This window comes from Larus michahellis, chromosome 1, assembly GCF_964199755.1.
Source record: "Larus michahellis chromosome 1, bLarMic1.1, whole genome shotgun sequence".
In the NCBI taxonomy this organism is placed as follows: Eukaryota; Metazoa; Chordata; class Aves; order Charadriiformes; family Laridae; genus Larus; species Larus michahellis.
In genome coordinates, this window is record NC_133896.1 from 56,242,299 (window position 1) to 56,264,187 (window position 21,889).

A 21,889-nucleotide genomic window follows, 5' to 3' on the forward strand; every position below is an offset into this window, starting at 1 on the left:
GATAAAGGGGTCATGGCATTTATTTGAAAAAGGAAGAAAAGCAAAGGAGAAAAGTTTCCTGACTCCTTTAACCATGGGTTACTCTCATTATCCACATAACTGTCTCCTCCTTGTATAAGTACTGTTAAGTTCTTGGCTTTAGCAATGTCTTGTAGCATCGAGATCCATATCTAGGTTAATTATATTTTGCCTAAAACACATTTCCTTGTACTGGTTCTATAGCTGGTGCCTGCCTGTGGCAGCAACACTTTGCTTTGCTGATGTGTCACTTCCTTGTCCCTCCACACCCCAAAGCAGGGCCAATCCAGCTGCTGCCACCACATATCCGTTGACCGTCCATCATGTCTTCCAATGGACAGGGCAATTCAGGGATAGGGAGAGACTCAAAGGGCACACGCACCACTGACACACACCAGGAGAGAACCATCATCCACTTCAAACCATTTGGGATGGAGTCAGTGTTGAAAGCCACAAGTTACAGGACAGTTAAGGAGATGTGTGGGTGTTCCTGAGAGCTGGACATGTTGTAGTAGTGCTTGATAACGTGACTATGCATAATGCGAGATGATGGTAGAAATGGGCATTTTGATATAGGCAAAGCTTTTGGGCTCAATTCCTGAATGACAAATAGCAGAGGCAAAGTATGCTGTACTGGAGCTGTATATAGCACCTGGAAAACTGGGTACCACTTAATATTCTTGGGAGTGGCCTACGTCTCTGCTTTTTGTCAGTGACAAAAATACAAGAGAACCAAACAAAACAATACTTTGGGGTGCTCTCTTCTCTTCCTCCTTCATCATCAGCTGAAGCGTAAGAGTACACCGGGCACACCCCAGTGACTGGGGCCCCTAATAGCACCAAAAACATATAAGCGTTACAAGTTTGAGAATCCCTCAGTCTTTCCTGTTGATATCTCCAAACCACTCCTAGAGTAAGTCTTCTACCAATTCAGGTCCTGAATATCGCAGACCTGTTTAACCTGCAATAGAAATGCCTTGGCTACAAAGTACTTAGAGCAAGGGGAAAAAGCCAACCCTGTTGGGTGGCTGGTCATGGCAGCACCTGTTCCTGCCCCAAAACAGAGAAAAGAGCCTGCTGTGGTAGAGCAGTTCAGTGGTGGAACTGGAATCATGGAGCCCCATGCAATGAAACCCAAACACCAGTCACCCCCACACACGATTCCTTGTGGCCTCCCACCTCTGAGCCAGTGCCAGGCAGACACAGCTGTGGGCACCCTGCAGCTGAGACATCACATTTGCATGATCACTTCTCTCTGCCTCCCCTTTGGGCTCCTCTCCACCTCCCTCTCATCCCACCATGCTTCCCACCAGCTAAATGGCTGCACCCTGTGATTCCAGTTTGCAGTGATTACATTTTCTTTCTCTCCTTTTGAAACAAGCTAAGGACAGTGCTGTATTCCTTCCTTACTTTCCTCCCCTGCTTTGTGACCCTCCTGCAAGAAGCCGGTAGGATGCTGTAACTGCAGTAGGACAGTTAATATTTCATTTATAATGGAAGGAGTGATTTGTGTTGCTAAGGTCAGAGAAACAAGCAGCTCCAAGGAAAGAAGTGCTTATTTTCTCTCCCTCACTGCTGTTGGCTTTTGCAAATGCCCTCACAGGTGAGTCTCATTTTTCCCCCCCCCACTTTTTTCTTTTCACCACTTTTTTTTTTTTCCCCTTCTCCTATGCTGATGCATAGGAGTTTCATGGTCTTTTTCTACAAAACAAGCTGACAGAAGCAACAGGGTTATTCCTCCAGCCTCAATCTGCTAAGCTAACCCACTAGAAGTTGAAAGTAACGCCTGATGTTCACTCAAAGGAAAATACATCTCAGAATGTATTTGTGTTCAAATAGATCAAAACAATCAAAACATTTCTCAGAACAAAAAGCTTTAAAAATCCTGTTTTGGAAAGGCTGAAACATTTCTTCTCTGTCTCTTCTAGTGCAAAGAAATGTTTCAACATTACAGAAAAAGGTGTTTTTTTAACCTTAGAACTCTTTTTTTGAGTTCCAAGTCAACTAGAAATTAAATACCAATACCCAGCATTGCAATACTGGGATTTTCTAGTGGCCAAGCCATAGAGGACAAGTTATAAAGCCTTTTTACAAGCCCTCAAGGTCGACATGCTCTAGGTCTTCCCATGTCATATAAGCTCTCGTACGTATTTGCTTTCATCACGTCATCATTTACACACTCTTTCTGCAAAAAAGGAGCACCTGAACTTTAGACAGGTGATGCATGCACCACTAAGGTCTTCAAGACTTTCACAATATTGATGCCAAGGAAAGGAATGCAGTACTGCCAAACATGGCAGGACTGTTACCTTGATTTCAGAGGCACTAGGGAAGACTTACATGACTTGTGTTGGTGCTACTGGGAGGCAGGACAACAAACTACAGAAGAGGGAGGCAGTAGAGAGATTTTAAATGCTTGGCAATACTTCCAGGTTTCAGCCCTTTTGAAAGGGCATTCCATCAAGAACATATTTATTAGAAAAGAAAAACACTCAGTTGTATTCATATTAAAGCAGATAAAATACCAACAGAAAGCACCCATAGGTCAGCCTTTCTGATTGGTCTCACTTCCCAGGACTGCTCAGAAAACAGGTCTTGTACCAGGCCACACAGGCTCTTGGCTGCATGGCTCAAATCCTGATGTAGCTTAGAGACTAATGAGAACTAAGTCAATTGTATCTCATGCACCATATCATATCCCCCTGCAGAGTTAGGCGAAAATTGAAGACTGTATTTGGAAAGTTGGGGTTTTTGGGTGTGTGTGTGTTTGTTGTTTGTTTGGGTTTTTTTCCTTCATTACAGAAACAAAACAAAGCAAATATCTCATTTCTTAAAACTCCTTCCATAATGATTTATTCAGGCCTGCTAAGCGTGTCCATTAAACTCTCAAGTCCAGCAGCACCAAAACTAGTAGAAAGAAACTTAACCTCTGGCAGGAAAAACGTACAATGGAGATTAAGAGGCTGAGAAGGAATCTGAAGAGCAAATAGACAGAGGTATTAACGCAATGAGACAAGTCTTCAGATATTCCAGAAACAGGAAGCCAACAAGAGTGCTCTGACCTAATGTAGGGCCTCCACAAGCCGCAGCGGGCCTCTAATCAAATGGGAGGCTGCAGAGAGAAAGCAAGGCTTCTTTTATGATGCTTTTCACAACAGTGACCGTGGGAGAGCCTGTCAGTCCTGACGCCAGAGCAAGTTATGCCCAGAATTCTGGCTGGCCGTCACGCCACCTGGATGGATATACATTGGTCTCCTAAGGCAACCTGGTGTTTTCTCCAGAAAAGGTGTGCAGATCCCACTGCTAATTATTCAAATATCTCACAAATGCCATGCATCTTCATCAATGCTGCTACACAGCCCTACTGTTAATGATTACCTCCTGCCTGTAGCAGCTGGGCCCCAGAGCTTCTCTACTGATAATGACCCACCACCAAATTGCATCTAGCTTTCAGGGTGCAACAGAGCATCTGTTTAACAGTGTATAACATTCCTACCAAGCTGTTTACTATAGGAAGCGTGAAAAAAATATAGTATCTAGAAAAAAACAACACAGAGAATCTTTTTTTAGGTCAGAAGTAATTATCCAAATTTAAACTTGAGCAGGGTATTAGAGGTAATGACTGTTCCTGGAGAAAGAGCTTTTTAATATCCTCAGATGGCTGGGACTGTGGCTGCATGTCTTACTTGCCAGCAAAGCAATACTCCACCATGCTGTGGGATCAGTTCAGGACTGACTTGAGGAATCGCACCTCCTGCTGACTCCCAAATGGTGCCTCCCGCAGCATTCTGGCTCTGCCTTGGAGATCGCCATCCAAAACCTGACCTGGCTTCACATTAGGAGCTTCAACAAGGTCACAGCATGAGGCGATAGGACTGCAGCTTGGAATGTTATTATGCTATAAGACAGTTGAAAATTTTGCTCTAAAATCTCCCAGTCAAAGTGGCAGGTTCAGCAGCTGTTTCCTGCTGCAGCTGTAGGGGTAACAGACATCAGGGAAGGACCACCAGAGGAAATCCCCTGAACGACAAAACTGGGATCCAAACTGTAAAGCTCTTGCTGCTTATTGAGGTTTCACTTTATGAAGGCAATTTCCTACTGACATCATGGCAAAGTAAGGATCTTAGAAGAGTTAGTCTTTGTTTTTGCACTCAGTTGTACTTGTGCTCTAGAGAGGACCTAAACCTTGGCAGGCCGAGGCAGGAAGGCATTTGCAGCCCAGGAGTGATTTGGATTGGTGATGTGCTCCAGAGTAACAAAATCTGAATTTGAACCTAGCAGTTGAATGCTCTGATACAGGGCTCCCATCACACAAGATGACCCAGGAAGCAAGAAGACCAGTCAGAGAGGCTGGTGGAGTCGCCATTCTCAAACCAGAGCATGATCCACAGTAGGTTTTTCTTGCTGGGTTTTAATCTGATTTAATCTGGACGTTGTCAAGCTTACTTAGTGGAAATTTCCTTCCAAAGTGTAAAAACAGTGCTTTGCAGGAAAAATCAAAACCTGTCCCACTCCTCCCTTTTTGCTTCTGTGCTTCTTTGCCCTGCCTTCCAGAGACAAAGTCATCTAAATTTTCCCCAGTACCTTTCAAACTGATGTAACAGTCTTGCCATGTTTGGCAGTACACACTTCCTTCTTTGGCCTTCATGTCATGATAGGTTTGAATGGGGTCCTTTTCTTGGGTGGATGCACTAGACATATCTACCAGATAAATATAGCACTACAGTAGCCGGGGGGTGTGTGTGTGACTAAACTTCAAGAAGGGGAGAAGGAAAGAAGTAGTGATGATGAATTTGTGAGAGGAGGGAAAGCAAGAGAAGTAAAAAAAAAATAAAATAAAAAAGAATATATATATATGGAAGGCATTGCTTTTTCCTGCCTCCCTCTTGCACCTAATGTTTTCTGGTTTGTCTTTTTATTATGCCTTGGTCTCTCTCTTTTGCTCTCCAGAACCCTCCTTCTACCCTAATTAATGGAAGTAATGATTAAATGTTTGGAATAAAACAGCATGAAGTGGGGGGAATAAATGTTTCTTCAGGAACCATGAACAAAGGGCCAGGTTTTGGAAAACATATAGGCCCTAAGGATGCACAAGAACATTTTGTGGGACCTTTTACAGCACACAGATTTCTGCCTCCCATTGATTTTGGCGAGACCACATTCTGCCCCTCAAGCCTACCAGATAAGCTCTCTGGTAGGTCACAAAAGCAAACAGGCAAAAGGAAGGTGCACGTGAAGGGGGAAAGTTGGCTGCAAATTGCCAAGCAGGGTCTAAAGCAAAGGCAGGTGTAGTTGACTCCTTCCATCTCCAGCACAACTTTCACCTTCCCAGTAAAGGAATGTCTTCTCATCTTCCTTTCCGGTGCTTTATAGGTGTGTGGTTTGTCCTCTTATTGGGGGTTTTAGGCTCAGTGAGCCTTGGGAAATGATCTGTGGGGCGCAAAGCAGATATTTCAATGAACCTCCTGAAATGGGTGCGGCTATGCAGCCACCTGTCACTGCTCAGGCTTGGAGGGCTGGGGGACACTTCCCTAGAACTACAGCACAGACATGTGGAGGACAGACAGACGTGGGTTCTGGGTGTTGCTTTTGAGGGTTGTTTTTTCTCCCCTACTACTATGCAGCAAATACAAAGAGATTGTGAAAACATCTGCCTTTAAATAAACAGCCGTCTCCCTGGAGAGGAAAACAGGTAGAAGAAACCTCACCAGCACTGAAGATCTAAAACCCACCAGATACTCACTGTCTTCCTGTTCCTCCTCCTTTTTTCTTACACTGGTCTCTCTGTTCATCACTGTTGTCTTTGTAATCCATCTTAGTTTTCAGATGTTACAGATGGCTTTTTCCACTCTTTGCAACTTCCCACCCATCTCTGGCAAAGGTCACACGAGTCCAATCTGAGCTCACAGGGATGCACGACTCGTATGTCTGAAAGGAGTTCAGGGCAACTTTGATAAAAGGCCATCTCGCCTTGCAGGAATGCGGAGATGACAATGAAAGCACAAAGGATGGATTACGGACCTTCTCACAGCTTAAAAGGAGCACTGTCCTTCTGTGCAGGGGCTCTGCTCCCTGCAGATGCCAGGGCAGTATCCTGTACTCCAGCACATCACTTAGTGACGGATGTGGAAGTGAGCACCCTTGCTCCTCCAGACAGCCAGTTTCCAAGGCTAACTGATCTTAGACGGTACTCGGACTCCAGCAGCAGTTCTGAATTAGAGAGGCGGAAAGATGGGATAAAGCCGCTTTGCCTTCCTCCCGTCCCCCAGCTAGGCGGTGCTTTCGGTGGATACAACATCACTAAATCATGTGCTTGGTGCTTAGCTTAGCAGGCTTTGCTGACGAGTGTTTCAGTACAGAAAAGAAAGTCATGCAGTGACGAAGCTTTGCAGCAAAGTAAATAAAGATTAATTCAGAAGTGTAGGGAGTGCTCGGTAAGGTCACTCAGAAGAAATTGCATACAGTCTAAGCAAAATGCAGGGCTATAACAAAATGAGCTGGGTATGAGCTCCTGTTGTTTGTTTCATTATTGGCTGTAATTAAATAAAACTCATTATTTTCAGAGTTTCAAGATGCCGCCACCCCTTACCTTGAATGCACATTTTTCCCCTCACTGTTTTTAATTTTTTTGAAGGCTTGTAGCTGGCTGCTTCCCAGGCCCTTTTGCCCTGTTTCCCTGAGGGTATGCTGGAAGAACTGGCACCGATGGCCTGCAGGACACATGCCTGAAGGAAGGGCTGATTGCAAATGACTGAGCCAATCTGTCTCAGCAGATAACTGCAGGCTAGGAGCTCCAGCCAGCACGCAGGCTTGCAGCAGCTGCTGGAATCTCATCGAGGACACAAATGGGCTATGGGTGGCCTCCTGAAAAGGAAACTCCTGACAGGTACGCGTGACAGAGGTACCTGCGAGGGGCGGGAGACACGCTTATTATTTAAGCTTCTCATCTGAGGAGAAGAAAGGGACCCTGTGGCGGATGCGCAGAAGTGCCAGTGCTCTCCTGGTACATCTGCTCTCTTTCTCTTCCTTCCCTCCTCTTACATCCTGCAACAAAGAGCACTCAGTAAAAACGAGATTATTCAAACCATCTTGTGCTTCCTTCAAAACACTACATATTTCCACATCACTAATTTCCACAACTACCTCTAGGGTACACAAGTAATTCCCTTTTTTTACCGATAAGAAAGCAAGCAGGAGAGGAGCAGGTTTTTCCAAGGTGGCTGCTGATTTGGGTTCTCCAATGCACGAGCTTCTTAGCGCCTAGTTTTCAGGACTGTGTAATCCTTGTCATTTCTAAGACAGCCAACAAGAATTGTGAAGCTCCAAGCCTCCGAGCATCTGGCTCCCGTCACCTCAAGTCGGATGGCCAAAGATCAGAGTCCCCCTTTAGGAAAAATATTACCCAGAGATCACACGGTAAGTCACTGCCTGGGACTGCATTAAAATTCAGGTGTTCCTGACACCCAGTACATATTCACTAAGCCCCTCAGCTTTCTGGCTAGCTGACAGATTGCACCGTGCCAGGGAAAGGAGCCAACATGACTCATGCTCAATCCCTCGATGCTGACAGTATTGAGTGCTGTTTTAGGGGGGGTTAAATGCTGTGAATGTGCTAAGCATTATCAATATTAAAATATTATTAGTATTATTTATGAGGTATCTCCACGTGTCCTAGATGACACTAGCCGAGATCAAATTCAAATTATGCAAAATGTTACATAAACATGCGGTAAAACATGCTGCCTGCTCCCAAAGAGTTTTTAATCTAACCGAACAGGACAGGCTAACGATGCATTACGATCTCTGCTTTGCACACAAGAAGCCAGAGCACAGAGAGATGAGTGGATTTACCCAAGGGCAGATAGAACACATGGGGCACAGCTGGGAACTGATCAAGAGTCTCCCAATTTGTTCTGCAGCGTCTCTTTGACCTGAGATCGTTCTCCACCTCAGCTGCAACTGCATTTGATGAGGACAGTGCCCACAGGGAGAATGGTTCTCCCATAAATCTTTCCTGAGAACAATGGAAAAATGTCTCCAAGTTCCACTTTATAGAGGCAAGTCGTGTACTGCATATGGGTTACCGTAAATGTAGGGCTCCCTGCACCCATTCCGAGAGCTCTCTGGCTGCTCAGGTACACAGCGCACAGACAAGCCGGAGCCGGGAGACCTATGCTCCCTACCTCCATCTTTCACTGATACCTTCATTGGGATCTCAAGATAAAATTCTGTTGATAGTTATGATAGCGTAACGCTAAGTGCAGTCTAATACCCACGTGTCTGTCTTTTTTCCAACCTGTCAAAGAATTTGCTATCTTCCAAGGGCGCTCCAGGCTCCTTCGATAAAAGCGTGCTATGTAAAGTGCAAATTATCAACACATTTGACTGCAGAACAACCAGCTCCAAAGAAGGTAGTTCCTACACAGCAAGTTGCTAATAGCACAGGCCAGCTAAAGTCTCCATCATCAGTACAGCATAGTTCGGCTACCTCTTTGATGTCTTTCTGCCTGTTGTATTCATCACCTCTCTTCAGATTTAGGACTAGTAGTACATTGCTATTACCGCATTCATATTCCTGTGACCTATTTGCTTTCATATAGATTCAACTTCACACTCTATTTATTCTGGAGTTTTTGACAGCCTCTGGAAATATATGCCTCTTCCTCTTATTTACAGCCTAACTTATTTTTCACTATACAGTTTCCAGTCAGAAACTACGGATGCGCATTAATCTTGTTTCATTTTGGACATATCAGTTACGGCCTACCTCATTGCCCCATCTTTTCCAGCCATGCCAAATGTTGCCCTTTCTCTTTTCAGAATCTATCTTATGATCCTATTGGTTTCGTTCTGTTTTAATTTTTAACAACCATCCCCAATTCTGTGTGACTCTGCAGGAGCTGCTCCTTTATTAGATTACTCTTCGCTGTCTCAAAGCTGTCCATCTTCCATCATGTTAATTACTGAGCACCAAAGGATCACTTGCATTTCCATTGTCCCAGTGCAGGTTTCATTGCTTTCTCCACTAGTCAGCTACCTTCAGGTTCCTCCCCCGCCTCCACAGTACATATGCTGTTTAAATACTGCCCACTTAACTACCTCATTTCCAGCAGCCTACTTCCCTTTTGCTCACAGCAATGAAGTGACTTTACCATAAAGATGGACTGAAGATGATTGTTTAGCTAGGACATGGCTAGTACAAAGTGTTGGTGAGCGGAGTACAAAACCCATCCATCTTCCCTGACCCCAGAGGACAGGGCTCAGGTGGGGTCACAGCAGCCTGCAAAGGTCCACCACAGGGAAGGCTGTATCGTGACACAGACATTTCACCTCTGAAACCCCCTAGACCAGTAGTAGATCAGCAAGCCAAAGAGAGACACCAAGTTATCAATAACCTGCCCAGCTCAGCAAGATGGGACATTGGCAATGGTGGGCACCAGTGTCCAGATATGTGTGATAAATTCATTCTTCATGGATTAGGACAGCTGCTTCATGCCCAGTGCTGCCCTTCCAAGGGCCCATCAGGAGCAATAGCTTCATATGCTGTTCTCCAAGATAACATACTGGCTACTACTAGACTCAAGATACTTGCAGTTGGCAGATCCATCACCTTCTGCAAATTTATTCTCCTACCCCTTACGTGCAGTGTATCCCTTTCCGAATAGATTTAGCAGTAACTTAACACAGCTCACATCTTCTCTACACAACCTTTTCTTTCATGTAAGAATGATTCTTCCTGGCCAGATACAAACAGACATGGAGCCAGCAGCGTCCTAGAAGAGACTACCACAGAAGCTTTAGCTTTAGGCTTTCTTGCTAATAATCTACCCTTGTATTTCAAGACTTCTTTCCTACAGATTCTTTTATCACCAATACAAAAATGCACCACGACCACAGGCTCCTTCAGAGCTGTCTCTAATGTACTCACATACTTTGTGGGATTTGGCACTCTTGTATCCAGTAGGCAAATTAGCTTACACATCTCATGGCCATCACACATTCAGCTGTCTGAATGGCAGACAACAGAATCATCTCCTCTCCCCATAACCTGTTTGCACATCACATCCACTCAGTTTATACAGCCAATGTAGCAACTATCAAACCCAAACCAGAAGCTATCTGTGCTCCTGCACAAGCTGACATCTCTCAAACCCAGAAAGCCACCTGGCTGGGAAAGCATCGCAGATGCAAACTGACAGTACCAAGTGCGTCCTCATCATCACAGTGCCACTGAGCTCGATGGGAACTCCAGAGAGGAAAGTTGGGAGTTACAAGGAAAGAGTTCCTTCCTCTAGTCACATCTCTAATGCTCTGCTGACCACATACATGTGCTTCTCCAAGCAGAAGTAGAGCACAGCCCTTAGCCTGTCCCACTTCAGCTTACCTGTGGCAACTCAGCAATGACAGCACTTGAAAAGGAACATGAGAAAAACGCAGAAAAGAAGAGTTTTCCTGGAGAGACAGGAGGCAAAGAGACCTGAGGGGTGAAAAGTCATTGCTGTGACCCATGCCTCAGTCATCCACCCAATTTTGCTGCCAGGATGCGCATTGCTTCACACGTCCCTTCCCGTGGGACATTGTGCTGTGCAGGAAGGGTGTCTATTTTGGCCTGAGTCAGGGTAAGGGACCAAAATATTTTCCCTCAGGTAGCTGCAGTCACCATTTATCACTGAAGAAAAGAAGGGACAGTCCTGCCATAGCACCTCTTTAGAAGAGGAGAAAACCCCTCTTCACCATTGGTTTTCTAGAAGAGAAGTTGCCATACCTGTTCCTACAGCAGGAGGCTGAAGCAGGATGTGTCTACAGCTCCACAGCGTGTAAAGCACAGCCTCCTCTTAGGCATGCTTTGAGCACCCACTTAGCTTCACTGCATTTAAAGAGCTTTCACGTTATTTACAACAGCAAGCGGAAGGAAAAGAAAAACCAGAGCTTAGGTCAGGGTAGTAAAGACAGACTTGGCATGCCTGGAGGAGCCAGCCACTGAGGATCTGCAATAAATCTCAGAAAAATGAGTGCAAAAGAGCTCCCATCACTTTCCCGGAAAGAACAGCCTGTCCCTAAATCCAGCTCTGCTCCCAGCCCCTCCGCCATCAGGGAAGATGACAAATCACCAGCCAACAGCCAGGTGGCCAAAGTCCTGCAGCCCCATGGGGTGAGGGACCCTTGCCAGGCGGTGGCCAGGGGCCAGGGCAGCCGCTCTGTGCCAGGTCTGGAGTCAGCCCCACGCTCGAACCCCTGCATGCTGCGCCGGGCTGATAAAGCAATTTTTCCCCCTCCCGCCCTCCCTCGCTCTGCACCCTTCCCACCCACCTGCCATTAAGACTGGGGAGGAGAGCATGGAAGAAAATCATAACTTTGCACCAATATTTTGTGAATGGTGACCCCTATTCTAATTTTTTTTTTGTTTAAGTCCAGCTTCATTTCTCCAGGGTAATTAGTTCTAGCAGCCCTTCAAATATACTTTTCAGCCTCACAGAGCCATAAATTTCCAAGTGACAATCATCATGCTGTGCTGCACTGTCACGTACGATGCTCTTTGCTGGTCCTGTCTATCTCTCCACGCTTTAAGACCATTTCCCCGAAGCCTACACACATACACAGGCCTGATCCTTTCCTCCCCCATTGGCGGTCACACTTCTCTCTCACACTCCTCCTTCCAGCTTCCTGGATGCTGCCTTACAGGGTTTCGTTTGAAGGTGTATGAAAAAGAAACGATAGACTTATGTTGGCCCTGTTAGAGGCTGCTGCATGACAGCTTTTCGAAGGAAGCATGCCTATGCATGTGTAACATATACAAGAAGATAGGCCACATCCACAGGACAATCAGCAGGTGATATAGGTCTTTCCTTGGGAAGGCACATATGTTCAGGTGTTTTGACGGTTTGTCTAGTGCTTTATTTCTTCACCTAGCACGCCCAGGTTTTTTGATGACACATTTGATGTGCGTGTTATTTTTAAATGGTCAAAGTCCTCTATTTTAAGCCAGTCATACCTATTTGGAAACTTAATCTTTCTCTTGAGAATGCCTTTTCTTCACATGTTTGAGAATTCCTCTACTTTTTCCAATTAACCCCAATTTAAAAGAAGCAGAGCAATAAGAGAGATCATTATTCCCTATCCTCATTGCATTGAAACCTGGTGCTCTGCAGAAGGAACTGCTGGGATCCTTTAGCGTCTTCCCTATAACTACCACCAGAGAGATCCAAAACAAACCCACCGAATTCAGCAAACCCCCACAGGCTGCACAGACAAGGTCCCAAGTAAAGCAACCACCTTTCAGCCCACAGCACAGTGACAGTGAACTCGTCCAAACGCAGAGAAGACCCTGATAATTTGAGGTGGGATGGCTAGACAACCATTTCCAACCCCCCTTTCCAGACGCCATCAAATCTTGGCCACCACGCCTCGAATCTCAACAGCACATAAATCTGGGGATCCATATTTAATTTGTGGCATAATACATAAGCAGTGACACATAATACATAAACCGTGAACACGCGTGTATGTGTTTGTCTGCTTGTTTAGGGGAAGGGCGGAACTAAATGACTCCCTTTTCATCCAGACACTGTGACCACTCTGGGTCAGTGTTTTTGCTTCTTGTTTCTCATCCCAGAGCTCTGTCCCCTCAGACAGGCTGGTGAGACACACCATAAGACTGGGAGAAAGCAATTAGGGCAGAGAAGAGCAGGAACCCATGAAATGGATGTCATTCCCAGGGAAACTGCTAGTTTTGTATGCAACCCAAGAGGAATCACCCTTTCATAGGAAGGAGCCTCTCACTTTCTAGCAGTACTTCTGCTTCCCTTCTACTTATGCAATGGCTCAAAACAGTGAAGTCAGAAAAGCAGTTTAGCATTGGAGAAGTTATCATAGGTCATCTTTTAGAAACAGAGATGGTTCTCTCCAGCCCCAATAGAGTGAGGCTGATGGCAAATTACGCACCTGACCCTGGCAGGGACAGAAAAACAGCTGCAGGAAAACAAATCTGAATTCCCCAAGCCCTTCATAATGCAGCCGCTTTGTAATGTGCTTTAGAGCATGTGGTGGTATGATGGAAAGGTTTTATTAACACAGAACCTGCATAACCCAATTGTAAGTTTTAATCCATTCCAAATCATGTCAATGAAGCCCGTCTGCCCAATCCCCGTTCTACAGCTGGAAGAGCAGAGGATGGTGGCTCAGCTTGAGGAAATATAAACCGGGACAACTCCAGTGCTTACCACTTTTTTCAGGCTTTCCAAAAGGGTCGTACTTTTGTACCTGGGCAGGAACAGCCCATAACTCCATCAGTCAGCAGAGCTCTCCACCTGTCTACCTATCTCAACGCACAGTTGTGCGGCACAGGGGCCGATGCATCCTGCTCAGCGCTTCTTGCTGGGGGAGAACCTCCAATGGAGGGATAGGGCAGAGAACAGAAGGCAGCAACTGCTTCATTCAGTCTTGCCACTGTAACCCAACACTACACGTGGGACAAGACCACACAGCTGCAGTCAAAAGCGGAGCTCAGATTTGTTATGGCTGATTTATTAGACCACTTGCCCATAATCGCATTTTCTGCAAGGCAGAGATAGCGTTGGACATCCTCGACCTGGTTTTGAGACACACACTGAAAACCGCACAAAAAAACTGCCTCGTAGCAGGTCTGGGATAAAGATCGCACATCCATGGGAGCTGGGCTCCTTCGTAACGTATAAATGGAAGTAGAGAAACACCCAGCACACACTGTCTCATAGGGAAGCCAGCTGGTAGGCCTGAAAGACCTTTCTCAACTCTAACACGGAAGATAGCAAGACACAGGGGGTTTATCAGTTACCACAGAAAAAGCTGGAGGGATTTGGTACTTGTGACAGCATGACGAAGAGAGACACTAAAATCCAGGGCAGGGCTTGCAAGCCCAAATTCAACCACTCAGCTCTGCCACTTCTGATTTCAGATGAAAACTTCCACTTCTTTCTATAGCAACACCTCCAGCTTGCCCAGCCCTACCTACCCACCACAAGCTGGTGAAAAGTGTAGTTTTGGTTATAGGTTCAAGCCTAGGAAAAAGCTCTCTAGGCTCTCAGGCTCCTTGCGCTGGTGTCCTGTGGACAGGATCTCTGTTCAAACATTTCTGCTCTCTTGCTTTGCCATGAGGTTACTCTGTTTCTAGACTACACAATTATACTGTGAAGGGTCATTTATGAAGGTTCTCAGCAGCAGTACCATTTATTTGAAGATTATCAAATCTAGATTAAAAAAAAACAAAACCACAGATCCCTATCGTGTTGCTGGATGTGTAGGGAGGGAGGAACTGTTTGTTTTGCACTGACCCTTTAAAACAAATGTTTTCCTGTCTGGATTAGAAAACATGCCATGTCTGAGTAAGATTTAACTCAAATCTCCTCTCTGTTTTCTGTTGCTCTTCAAACAGGGAATTTCAGAGACTGCTTCACTGATGAGAAAAAAATGGATTTGGTTTATTTCAGGAGCGGAGGCTGTGCCTTGGTTCTCTCTGATATATGAAACATCCCTTGATTGTGCAAATGCATCCTGATGGTGTCTTTGTGTTCCTGTCACTCCTGATTTATGGGGGCCTTTTCTCCACTCTGAAGAAGAATTTGCATTTCAATTTCCATTACTTGTTCCTCTCCCCGCAGCGCTCCAGCCCTGGAAGGGAGCTCGAGCTCTGCTTCCACCCCACAACTGCCCCACATTGCACCAGCATCGGGGAGGATGCGGGAGTAGGGGTTGTACACGCACTTGCTCTGTGGGAACAAGCTCACGCTGCCCAGATCTCTGGTGAGATATTTACTTGCTTCTGCCCAAGGAGGACCCTTAACATGTTTGGTCCTGTTTCTCACCCCTTCCTCCATGCCGTGATGGAGGGGGAAGACAGCAGCCCACTGCCCTGCCTGGTCCCACGCTTGCTCACCCATTCTCTGAGAAACAGCAGCCAACAAAAGAGCAAGAAGGACTTGGATATACTCAGGCTTCTCCCTGCAGGTGATCACCCCCCTGCCTTCTCCATTCCTGCAGGGGTGGCAGGACAACGAGCAGGAAGCCCTGCCTTCGCCATTCACTCCTTGTTTCCTGCAGGGTTGTCCGTGTTCTGGCAACATGAGCTTGCAAGCAGACTTCTATCCAAAAATCAGCCAAGCTTAGCAAGTGTCTTGGACAGGTGGGTTGAACATGGGTCTGAAAGCTACTCTCCTTACTAGACTTCATCTTTACCTCTCCTGCAAGCCCCAGTGGTCACAACAAGTTCCTGTGTCAGCCCAGGCTCTGCACTCCCAGCCACGCACTGCCTCTTCTCGTTTGTGCAGTCTGGACGGGCTGTCACAGGCATCCTGAGCACACTATAAACCATCTGAGCCTGCAGGAGGGGTGGGCTTCGACCTGGCAACGTGTGGGCAACCACATGGGCTGCATTGCAGAACCTCGCCATCCACCTTGCAGTAAACTTGTGCTTTGATGGATGTAGTTCTTGTCTACCTATGAAATGTTACAAGCCTTGAAAGAAAAAAAAAAAATAAAGAGAAAAAGATAGCTTCAGAAACGGAGGAGGAGTTGCCAGGACACATCAAGCTTTAAAGATGTGAGTCGCAGAAATGCATTAAGGCTCGTTCTTCAGAGCTGTCAGCCCCGCAGCCGTTATCGAAACTAAACTCTGTTAGAAAAAGAGAAACAAACTGAACCTTATTGAGTGTTTGTTTGGACGTTACGGCCATGGATTCCTAATAGGTTGTTGGAAGTCAAATGTCGTGCCATGTGCCATAAGCCTGCATCTTCTTAATTTGCAGTGGCCCGAAACAATATATTCAAAAAATACATTTTTCTTTAACTTGTTTGAAGTACGCTGTTTTGACCTAAGGGTTTTGACTATCGCCCATTACCATGTTGACTTTTACATTATCATACAAAGCCAAAAGGAAACATGCTGAGCTGATTAAAACATTCACATCATTTCCAGGGGGTGGAGGGGTGACAATTAATTTATGCTGATTTCACCGAATCAGCAATTTCCCACTGAAACCAGTTCCAGGGCGAAGTTCTCCAGAAGCACCAGCAGGAACTCACATGCTGTTCCCGGTTCGCACCTGAGACACTATGCATGCATAGACAAACACCCAACTTTTTCTCCACTGACCTCCTCTTTTTTGGTTTTCAGAGGTTTGTACAGAGTGCTGGAAGCCATTATGTTAGGCAGTATTTGCCCTATTTATCCAGCTCCCAGCTGGCTGCAGAGGAGCTTTCGTCAGTGGGTCTGAACTTGGGAATGCTGACACAGAGATTATCTGCCCCGTGAAGAACGGTTTAACCAGATTAATCTGTGGGAGATCCCATCAGCCTCTTCCCTGCAGAGCCCTACAGCGAAGGACTGGCATAATCTCACAGCCTATAGTGTCTGGCCCCTCCAGGAGGAAGCTATCCCATTCCCCAGGATGCCTAATCCTGTTTTCCTCCCTCGACTTGGCCCCTTTGCAGTCCCTACCATCCTCCTTCAGGGAAGGGCCAGCCTGAAGGGACCCGAGGGGTTGCGGGGCAGGAGACTGCACCTTCATTTTCCACACGCTGGAGCTGGCAGCCCTGCTCCCAGCACAGCGTACCGTGCCAGCAGGGACACAGAGCAGAGCCCCATAGCCCTCCGCCCCTTAAACCGAGCAGCTTTACGCAGCAGGGTGGAGTAAGGGGGAATTACTGAAGGTCCTTTTCTCACCTGCTTGGCTCCAACTTGCTTGCTTTCATTACAGCAGATAAAAGCATAAAGCAGTTAGTTGGCAAATCCTAGCCCAGAAATCATATTCCCTCGGCAACTCACGCAGTTTCAGAGGAGACGGGAGCAGGAAAGACCGATCCAAGTCACATCTTGCACAGACTCTTAAATAAGGGAGGAAGGTTCGACATTAGCATTTCTACCACTGCCTCTTTTTTTTTTTTTCTTCCTTTTCTTTTACTCCCCCTCCCCCCCCCGCCCCCCTTCAAGCCTAGCTTTAAACATCTCAAAATGGGCTGATTTTAAGGTGAACTAGAAATCCTGGCAATGGATGATGACTAATACACTATGAATGACAGAAACTTGGTGGAACGCTAAAAAGCAAATGGGATATTATAATACCTGGCTGCAAGTTATATAGAAAAGTGTTTGCAAGCCAAAGGGTTGGAGGAGTAATGCAGTCTTTTAAATACCTCCGCAGAGTTAACTCAGAAACCTTAAAACTCTTAAGGGGGAAACCTCTAAATACAGATCATACCATCAACTCTGCATGAATTCACAAGCCCAGGAGTTGTAATAAATTTATAATCCCATGCTGCACATTTATCATTAAGGCTGTAGATAGAGACAACCGGGTGCGCAGTTTTGAAAGAAACAGTGGCACAATTTAAAGAAAATAAAGATGAGGGAATTCACCTGTGAGCTGGCACAAAGAGCACAACAGCTCCTCAGTGCTTTAAGCAATTGCTTTTTTAGAACAGATAATTCCAGCACCCACAAGCAAAAGCAGCTATTCCTGACTTCATTTTCAGTAACACGCAGGAACTAATTCAAGAAGTGACAATATCCAAGCCCTTAAGTAATAGGGTTCACAACGTAATTAAGTACGGTGTCATAGGAGGAGGGAGCAAATGAAGAGATATACGAGTGACACTAGATTTTAGGAAAGTGTTTAGAGCACAACGAGAGTCATTCAGAAGGACATTAGTTCAGAGTAAAGGAAGCAAGTGCTGTACAGATGGTTTGAATAATATATAAATGATGTGGGAAGGGAGCTCTTGGTGGGGTCACAGAATCTGCTGAGAATACAGGTCATTTTGGGTAGGTCAAAACAGCCTCTCAAGACCAGAGAGGACCCTTGGGTACTGGAGTGAGACTTAACCAAGTGAGGCAGATGGCTGACACAATGATAAGTGACACCGTGTCAATAAAAACAAAGTAATCATCTTAGAAAACCTGCATTAAAGCTGCACCAGGTCACCTTGCAGGATTTCAAGCAGCAACAGCCTGTGCAAGGGAGCTGGGGTCCCCAAACCCAGCTCAGCGCTCCTCAGCCAAGCACACTGCCATCAGGCAAGGTATCCAGCTGAAAAAGGGCTGGGAGGAGGAAAGCCACAGATACTAGGCAGGACTCGTCACCTCAGGTTGTGATGGATTTTGCAGAACCTGAGGAGGTTCAGAGAAAGGTGACAGAAGTGACGGGCAACCTGGGAACACTGTCCTCTGCAAGGAGAGGGAAAACTTTGGGCTGGTTTCTGGTGCCTTTTACCAAGGAAATCTTCTTCCACACTACAAATGCCAGTTACATTAGCAATACCCTTGATTCCTCCCAGGACTGTAATCACTGTATATTACAGTTTGAGATTTTTGATCTGCTATTGCATATTTCCTACATCTGCTGTAGAGCACACAGAAATATTTCATGACCTCTGATGTGCAAGAGCACATTTTTGGCAGCTCATTCTGGACCTAACAGCACAGTGGCTCATAATTGCAGGGTGCTAGAGAAGGCAAATCCAGCTAACCATTTTGGTCAGAAGTTCTTCTGAAAAGAAAAAATTATAGAAATGGATCAAATAACAAGAACAGCAACTGGGGAACTTCTGTGTTCCCAGCACAGGGTGAAGAGGATACACAGGGGCATCAGAAGACAGCAAATCCAAACCTGGCAGATGGGAAATACTGCTTCCCTGCTGCACCCCATTTCAGTATCATAGAATGGTTAGAGTTGGAAGGGATCTTAAAGATCATCTAGTTCCAGCCCCCCTGCCATGGGCAGGGACACCTCCCACTGGACCAGGTTACTCAAAGCCCCATCCAGCCTGGCCTTGAACACCTCCAGGGATGGGACATCCCTGGCTTCTCTGGGAAAGCTGTTCCAGTGTCTCACCACCCTCACAGTAAAGAATTTCTTCCTAATACCTAATCTAAATCTCCTATCTTTCAGTTTAAAACCATTACCTCTGGTGCTATTGCTACACTCCCTGACAAAGCGTTCCTCCCCTGTAGGCCCCCTTTAGGTACTGGAAGGCCGCTATAAGGTCTCCCCAGAGACTTTTCTCCAGGCTGAACAACCCCAACTCTCTCAGCCTGCCTTCACAGGAGAGGTGCTCCAGCCCCCTGATCATCTTCGTAGCCCTCCTCTGGACTCACTCCAACATGTTCACGTCCTTCTTATCTTGGGGACCCCATAGGTGGACACAGTACTCCAGGTGAAGTTTCACCAGGGTGGAGTAGAAATGTATGATTAGACAGCAGAACTCACTGCTACAGGAAGGTAGTAAGACCAGGATCCTCACATCATTCAATACAGGACCAAGCAATCCATCGGAAAATAAAACCAGAGTTATCATCACTGCAGACTCAAAGCCCCAGCACTTACACAAATGTCTAACCCATACACATGGGATTAAGCCACACCTGCCTGCAGCAAGGTCTGGACACCTTGTGAGGTGCTCCCTGCTGTGGTTAATCACCAGCAGTTATGTACCAGCCCCAGCTCAGTCATTCCTCTTTCATCTGAGCTGGATGATATTTATAATCAAGGCAATCACATTTACTGCTTGATTTTTTTAAGTGCCTAAGCATGCGGGGGCCATAGGCAGACAAGCAACAGGTCTCTGAGCTGGAGCACGGACCAAGTAAGGCACCATGTGAGGGCGGCTGTGAGTTGCAGCAGATGAAGCGGGCATCAGCATTAACTTTTCTGACGCTCATTTGTGTTTTGTTTTTTTTTTCCCCCCTCCTTCGAGGATCAGTTTGCTCTCATCATTTTGAGTCAGACCTTCACAGATCAGGCCAAGCAAACCCTGCTTAACATCCCATTTTCAATTTATAAAAATAATCATTTGTATCAGTACAGCTGCTGTGATTCATGCTAGTTAATACCCCAGAAGGTAGAGACACCTTTCAGACAGCTGTCACCTTCCACACCAGTCATTATCAGAGAAAGGCCAGACCAACAATTCAGACTTAGCCCGGCACTAGAAGTGCCCAACATCCTTATTCTCTTCACATCAGTTTCTTCTGTGATATAAACAGGCAGAGGAATGTTTGCTTAGCTCAGTGTCCAGGGAAAACGCAGCTACAAGATTGTATTGCACTGGGATGCTGCAGTGACACAAGCCAGTTGCAGGATAAGTAGATTTCCTTGCCAGCCAATTTTTTTTTTTTTCTTCAATGTTTCATCTAGCTCAGTTAGCCCGAGTGCCAAATGCCAAGCCTTCTCTGAGATCCAAGCTCCTTTTCAATCATGGCACTTGACCATCTTTTCTTTACAGATTGCCAGCCAATCTGAACAGTGCTCCCAATTCCTAATTAATTTGCTACTCCTTTCCTTATCATGGAAAAAGTGTAGGCATGCAGGATTGCAGCTTACACACGTGTATTAGGAGCAGCTAGAGCACTTGTCACTTCCTTTCGATGTAAGATTGGTCTAAATCTCAATAATGTCGCTCCCTGCCTGCTGCTGCTTTTCACTGCTCCCAGGATACTGTTTATTCCTTCTCACATCCCTCGGGGCATTCCTCATCTCTTGTTCCTTTTGCACCACTTTCCATTCCTTCCACCTCCCTCCCAGCTCCCCTGCCCCACTGTCACAAGTCCAAATTGCTTCTCCTCCATTACCCTCGCGCCACCTTGCTCGATGTCACTACTTATACCCCCTGCACATTCCCACCTTTGCCCTGACACATTCTCACTTTGCAGCCCTCCCTCTTCTCAGGAAAGCAGGGAGGGGGGAAATGCCACCTCTCATTTTTATATACAGCAGAAACCCAGACTGTTCTTAGATGAGGGTCTGGCAGAGCCAGAGCACTGGAGCTGCCTAGGATAGCTAATGATCTCATCTTCTGCAAACCATGAGCTTTTCTCTTGGCTCATTCTCTTTGACCTTAACACAGCCTTAAATATTGAGCTGCTGCATCCTCCTGGAATTCAGCATTGACATCTCTTGCTCCTGCACAGCTTCTTGTTTGTGATACAGCTGCTCTCCCTCCTTCTGGAGGTAACTCCTTTTCTGTGGTGCTCTCTCCACACATACTTTTGCCCACCGTGGCCTTCTGATCCCCTTTTTTAAAATGGAATTGTAAGTGGTCCCTCCTGGACTGCAGCGGTACCTGGAAACTGCTGCTATTGTGGATGGGGGCTCCAAGCCTTTGTCGCTCCTGATGATGGCACCCAGTAAAGTCTAGGACACTCTTAAGACTTGTGGGTTTTAAAAACCTACAGCTAAGGAAACATGGTAAGGCTTCCAGTCTGGCTGACTAGTAATTGCCATATTCCTTAATTTTGTGCTTGAGCTGATGTTTCTCTCCCTAGAAATATGAGGGTCAGTAGCGACAAAGGCACAGGCAGCAGTCAGGCATTTTCTCTAGGCTCTGACTAGCGGGATCCTAGCAACACAGTTTCTCCTGCATTTCAGCTGGGTTGCAAGTGTCACAAGCCATGGGGCATTCATCAGCTTAACAACTTCACAGGCACAAAGATCTTTTGAATATTCAAAATATTTTGTACCTTTCCTCCTCCATAAGCCACCAGCATTTCTACAGTCTTAAACCAAATCCTCTCCATCCCCGGGACAAACTTTTCCTATTGTTGTAAATTCCTTCCAGGCTCCCCCTTGACTTGTTGCTAAGTCAAACAACACATAATTGGCACTTTTAATCTTTCCTGCTGAAAAAAAAAAATAATAACCCTTTCAAACCCTTCAGCATTTCCCTTGTTTTCTTCTTCCTAGAATCTCCCCAGAGCTCAGATTACTCAATGTGTGATGACCCCAATCCCATAGGAAGGAGGAGTACTACATGCCAGGTCTATAGTATGATGTCTTGCTGTATACCTAGACACCAAACTCTTTCAAGCAGGGGACCATCTTCTCTTCCTGTGTTTATACAGGGT

The 21,889-nt window shown here is 46.0% G+C and overlaps 1 protein-coding gene and 1 long non-coding RNA gene across 5 annotated transcripts in view; both read right to left on the bottom strand.

Moving 5' to 3' along the window:
- Positions 1–21,889, bottom strand: part of CACNA1I (calcium voltage-gated channel subunit alpha1 I) — a 187,236-nt gene that overhangs the window by 104,214 nt on the left and 61,133 nt on the right. Inside the window, exon 1 of one of the 4 annotated variants that reach the window (XM_074578501.1) lies at positions 16,817–19,876. The exons of the other annotated variants lie outside the window; for them this stretch is intronic. The gene's annotated coding sequence lies outside the window, so the exon portion shown is untranslated. Of the gene's footprint in view, positions 1–16,816; positions 19,877–21,889 lie in introns of those variants that run through there. 4 annotated transcript variants of the gene reach the window in all.
- LOC141740216 (uncharacterized) overlaps positions 14,544–21,889 on the bottom strand; it is a 53,877-nt gene continuing 46,531 nt past the window's right edge. The window contains exons 2-3 of the long non-coding RNA XR_012585917.1: positions 16,715–16,875; positions 14,544–15,507 (exon numbers count right to left, since the gene is read on the bottom strand). This is a non-coding gene — a long non-coding RNA (uncharacterized LOC141740216). The remainder of the gene's footprint in view (positions 15,508–16,714; positions 16,876–21,889) is intronic.